Source organism: Hippichthys cyanospilos, chromosome 8, assembly GCF_059441005.1.
Source record: "Hippichthys cyanospilos isolate Australia breed blue-spotted pipefish chromosome 8, RoL_Hcya_1.0, whole genome shotgun sequence".
NCBI lineage: Eukaryota > Metazoa > Chordata > Actinopteri > Syngnathiformes > Syngnathidae > Hippichthys > Hippichthys cyanospilos.
The window spans coordinates 3498782-3504781 of NC_142376.1; the positions used below are offsets into that span (position 1 = coordinate 3498782).

At 39.8% G+C, this 6000-nt stretch overlaps 1 protein-coding gene across 2 annotated transcripts in view; it reads right to left on the bottom strand.

Annotated features, from left to right (window-relative positions):
- The window catches only part of LOC148419860 (protein FAM53B-like), a 31704-nt gene extending 26618 nt beyond the window's left edge, over positions 1 to 5086 (bottom strand). For both annotated transcript variants that reach the window (XM_088420893.1, XM_088420892.1), the window contains exon 1: positions 4938 to 5086. The gene's annotated coding sequence lies outside the window, so the exon portion shown is untranslated. The remainder of the gene's footprint in view (positions 1 to 4937) is intronic.
- Between the last annotated feature and the right edge of the window lie 914 nt (positions 5087 to 6000).

A 6000-nucleotide genomic window follows, 5' to 3' on the forward strand; every position in this document is an offset into this window, starting at 1 on the left:
GCAATAGAGCTGTCTGTTTTTTAATCAATAAAGCAAGAAGCTAGAGCTGCAGCTAATGATTATTGTATTAAATGATTAGAGTTTGAGAACGCAAGAGAGCCACTACTCTAGCTTCTGTTCTATGCGCCTTATAATGCGGTGCACCCTGTATATGAAACAATTATAAACTAGGCCATCCGTTGAAGGTGCGGAAAATATGGTAGTTTAGTTTTGAAGAGCGGTTGGCAGCCACCGTCTTAGAGTATTTTTGGCTTGGGGGCGCTTTTCTCTGTGTACTTTACGTGAGAATCCTTTTTCTTCTTCTCAAGACATCAGACTCACAAATCTGTCATGTTAACGAGGAAGGCACATCCTCACCGCGACTAGAACAAACACAAGAAAACAAAAATGCAGCAGGGCGGTGTTTGTTCCCGTGTCCCCGCAGCCGCGCAGGTTTGAGTTTCACTGTTTGTAGTTATGACTTGGGGTCACAGAGGAAGAAGGACGTTTCTGAAATGGAGACGCGCACACATAACAAATACACGCAAGGCACGGCCGACAAACTCTTCTCCGGTCGCTTCGCCTCGGGCCGGCGCGGGCATGAAAGAGCGTTAGTGTGAGAGGAACAGAAAGCTTAAGGACAAACTCGGCGTGAAAAACAGGAAAATAGCCAGACTCAGATGACACGGACGGACAAAAAAAAAAAAAGGCAGAAGGGCGATGAAGTGTCTGAGACTGTGTGTGTATCGAGTGGATTGTGGCATCGGGGCCTCGCACGGCATGCAGCTGCAACCCCGATAGAACGGAGCACAAAGCCGGCGCCGATGTGAGCGCGCACACTACTTGAGGCTAAATAACAACCTGCGCTCGATGCGGTTTGTGCCGCTTCCTTCTTTGCACTCGCACGCATTCAACTCTTCATCTGAATGTCCCGGCTCGTACGCTCCTAGCTAAAGACAGCTCAGTGAGCGGCCAAAGGCCCGCAGGTCAGATCCAGAAGAATACTTTTTCCTTGACGTCAGAGCTAGTTATACATCTTAAAAATTATAACCCTCAAATGCAGCGGCGATGATGTAACAAAACAGGGAAATTAGTAACTGCCACACGACTGGTCCGTAAACAAACACTGTGTAGCTCAGCTTCTGGTTAGCGGATGCCATTATTTTTGTTCCTATTGTATATAGAATTTTCCACACCAAAAATGGGAAAATATGTGATGTTCTATGATTGGTTTATTGCTGTTAGTGTACAGTATGCACTGTTCGAATCCCGTTCCTATTTCAGTGGGAATTGGTACCAAAGTTACTTGAGCGGAGCGCTAACCAAAACACTTTTTCTGATTTTTCATGTTTTGAGAAAATGTAAGACTTTCGTTTGCGCCTGATTGAACAAAAATATGGTGGAATTTATACCATATTCTGAACCGCGTTTTTTCTTTATGCAAAGACACACCTCCCAGCCATAGTTATTTTTTTTTGTTTTGTTTTGAAATCAAAGTTGACTGCCTCAATTTTCTGATGTACTTCCATCAGGTTAGATCAGGGGTGTCAAACTCGCCATGGTATTTATATTACTTTAAAACGGCAAAAAATACAAAATTATCTTGCGGGCCAAATTAAAGCCATTAGAGGGCCGGTTTTGGCCCGCGGGCCCTATGTTTGACACTCATGGGCTAGAGGCTGGTACTAAATGAATCAAGCACTAAGGTAAACTATTACTTTCGTACCTAATGTAATGGATTACTTTTATTTGTTTTATAAGAGTCAAGACAATTAATCCCTGGTAGTTTTTCAAAAACATGTAATTTCAATCTTTTCAAAGCATCCGTGAGAACAAAGCATTCAGACCGCTTGCACAAAAGCAGTTGCAACATCAGTTTGCAAGGTGGAACGATAGCAGGAAATGCAAACCGGGGTCACGTATTATTGTGAAAATCCGCTATAATCTGGCAATTGTTTCCCACGAGTGTATAATGAACATCCTTAATGAATAGCGCCAGCCCGTTTGCCCCAAGGCCGACCAGTATCATCTCCTCTGACAAGATTATAATTACTTATCTTTCATCTTAGCCGACGTCTTTGGGTTTTGTTTTGTTTTGGAGCGTCGATCAAACGTTAGGAGTAGAACTGGTACAGTTCCAGGTATTTCCCATTAGGGTGCCCTGGTGCTGAACCAGTTTTTTTGTTGACCGTGTCCACATGGATCAAAAGCAAACCGCGGCACAACATTAGAACATACGGGCAAAACAAGACCACTTCCGAGCTGACACTAGAAAGGGAAACGGTCCGATTTATCGGTTTGAGGTCATTGCAGCTAGCGCGCTTGCAAAATGTCGCATGATGACGCAACCGCTTCGGCAACACGCGACATCTTATTAAAATTCAATGCGAGAGGCCAATTGACTGAAAAATTGTATGCTCTGTCTTTGTAGTCTGTGACGTGATTAAACTTAATTGATCTCTACCGCCACCTACTGTCTTGAGGTGAAACACAAGTCAACAAAGAATGTTGTGTTTGCTGACCACAGCTAAACTGAATGTTGCAAAAATCGCAGGAAAATCAATGTCTTGAATCCTTTTAAAATGCATCGTAAAACTGGTAATTATAATGATTTCATATGATCCAAAATTTGGACGATGATTATTTTTTTGTACACAAAATCTCGCACGTCCAGCTGCAATCAGAAATGTCAGAATTGTTGCATTTTGAAAATGTACGTTTTAGTCATCTGGGGGAAATTTCAGCTCCCTGGAGTTTTTTTTCCCATTGATTCTTTTATGTTATTATTAAAAAAAAAATCCAAGGACTTTGCGTAATTTGTAACATAATGCCACAAGGCATTATTTGCTAGCCGCTAACTACTTAGCCACTGACTTGCTAGTTACTCGTCATATGCTTTGCATGTTTTTGAGTTCAAAACCTTTATGAACACAAAATATTACAGGGTTTAGCCACTAACTATTTAGATATTGCATGCGCTCCATTTTTCATTTATTGTGTTTTCATATTCCATACAAAATATGTTTATTCAATAAACTACACTGCTGGCTAACTTGTTTTTAACTATACATTTTGCCTGTATTGTACTGTATTTACCAGTTGTTAATCAGTACCTAGTCAGTTTAGGGTGCAGCATATGATTTGTTTTTCTTTCACTTTTTTCAAGTCTTAACAACTTTGATTTTGACCTCAGGCCTTTTGTGGCCATCTTCACACTGATTTCAGAAAATGTTTGGAGAAAAAAAAAACAACAACAACAAAAAACAATGCGGCCCTTTGTTTTTGGAGAACTTGATTGCAAACACACACTCTCGCACACACGCATCCGCACACACTCCCACAAACAGAAAATCACCTCCTTGCTAGAGTAGAAATGACTCATCCTTGTCACAGGACAAAGCCAACAACATACTGTAGTGTGTGTGTGTGTGTGTGTGTGTGTGTGTGTGTATGTGTGTGTGTACTACATGTTTCTAGCTAGCTACTGAGGCAAAATGTACTAGCTGACCCCTGCACTCTACAAGTGAAGATGTTAACAAATATTTTCTGTCAGTATGACAACAATGGACTTAAATACATGATTTTTGTGAGGTTAAGCTATAATTGGACATGTTGGTGCTACTAGTTGGGTCCATGAGGTTACTAGCGCACAACACATGCCTGCTATTAACTATTTTAATGTTATTGCAGTAAGGTTTAGTCTAAACTGGTACTAGTAGTAGAAAAGCATTTCTATTAAGATAGTGCGCAGTACTAGTTCATTATACAGTAGTACCTCTACTTAAAAACGTCTCGTGACGAAAAATTCAGCTTTTCACGAAAAATATTGTCTCCTGATATAGGAAAATGCAGGATACAAAATGCAAAAATTGTTGGTGGATAAATATGAGACACCAGCACTCCAATTGCGCTAACATTGTACAAATTCACATAAAAACACATACTTACAGCTTTGGGCTGTTGTAAACAAACCGGTTAACACTTTCTATTGATTCGTTTGTTAACTAGCATGCTGTCGCATCTGACTGCGCGTTAGCGAGAAGACTGGACCACATAACACAGGAAGTACTTCGCAAGACCTCAAACTAAACAAACTAAACTTACATGCTCAAGATGATGAAACAATTATTTTTTTCTCCTCTCGAGATGAAAATGATGCTTAGATGACTGTAAATGTAAAATAAAAACACAAACAAAACGACTGCATGCACCACCAACGCCATCTCAAGGTAAACAAACAAACTGCATTGATATTGTCAACTGCTACAATTGATATTATTTATTTAAAAGGTTTTAGGAACATTTTTTGGGGCTTGGAACAAATTAAGCCTTATACATGTAAAAAGCACCTCTATTTATGAAAGATTCAGCTTACGAAATGACTTCTGGAACAAAATAATTTCATGAGTAGAGATAACACTGCACGAGTTTGTTCTTTGTCCTCACTAATTGGGCTCTATGTTACAAAATTATGCACTAGTTGTCAACCGTATAACATAAAATGACACAACTAGTCCACATCTTTGCCTCACTAGTAACTTTTGGTTGTCTTACTATTAAACCAAATTTGTGCAAATAGTGGAAAGACTAGTCGTACTAGGGGGCGCTACTAGTGAGGACAGAGCGTACTAGTACATAGACCTGAATTGTGCATGTGTGTAACACGCACATGAAGCTTGATAGTGACCACACACAGATGCAATGCAGACTTTACACATGCAGCAACAGGTTGTTCGTGCTTGCAACCACACACATTTACTTGTAACCCTAACTAATTACAGTTAATCGCGAATCTCAACAGAAACACAGTACTTGAAACGCTTTGACAAAAGTTATTACGAAAACGTTGCAGAGGGGGGGCAAAATACACAACTCGTAACACTTAAAAAAAATGACGAAATCCTGCAAGAGTACACGCACATATATTGGACGCACACAAGATGAGATGTCAAGACTACCTGGCCAGCAGAGGCTCGTCTTCTCGCCGAGTTAAGACATCTTTCTTGGGGGTGAGGGGATGATAGATGAGAGAAAGGGGGGGGAAGGTGGAAAAAGTTGCTGGGCAGGCAGCCTGACTCGCTATAGAAGCGAAGAGAGACTGCGAGCAGCTGACAACTTGGAGCTGCGTTTTGCTCGCAGCTGGGCGACCACAAAAATGTACGAGGAGGGGGGGTAGCAAAAAAAGAGTGGCGGCTTTTTGGACAAATAAATGAAATTAACACAGAAAGAAATTACTTTTATGATTAAAGTGGTAATCCGGACTGAAGCCACACAAAAACGATGTGTTTTAAATAACGAACGATTTAAAGATAGCCTGACCTAAAGTCGGTCACCCCCGTGGAGTTGGTACGCCCCACTGTGGTCCTCCCATAGGCATTTACAATACACTCGAGCAACTTTTGCCATTCCACTAAAGGCAGACTTTTTTCAAAGTTTGCTTTGTACTATCTACGGTTGGATTTATTTGCTCCTTTCTCCTGGAATCATGCGATTAACTTTCGACTTTTAGGGAGGATTTAAAGACCCAACTTCACTTGACCAAATTAATATGCAGTACAGTAATTCAAATACCTGGTAACGTCAATGCTTACTTGACACCTACTGTCGAAAAATTGCATCATTTGAAAAATTATCCTTTTTTTAAAGCAAGTATGTTGTTTTTTTTTTGTTATGTTTTATTATGACCACAATAACAATGTCTAGCTTATATATATATATATATATATGTGTGTGTGTGTGTGTGTGTGGATGAGGCATTTTCACAAAATCAGGCTTATGTCTCTGAAACTCAAAATTGAGATATTTATGCATTCTAAATCTATGTTTATTCATACATTTAATTCCACTACAATGATATATAATACCTACATACTAACATACATTCTAATCCCTTATTTTCATACACTTTGATTAGAATTCGAACCTTTGGTTTCCAGAGGAAAAATTGTATTTTGTCAATAATTCAAAACTAATATTATACGACGTATCATACGACATAAGCCAAACGCATCACATATAAAT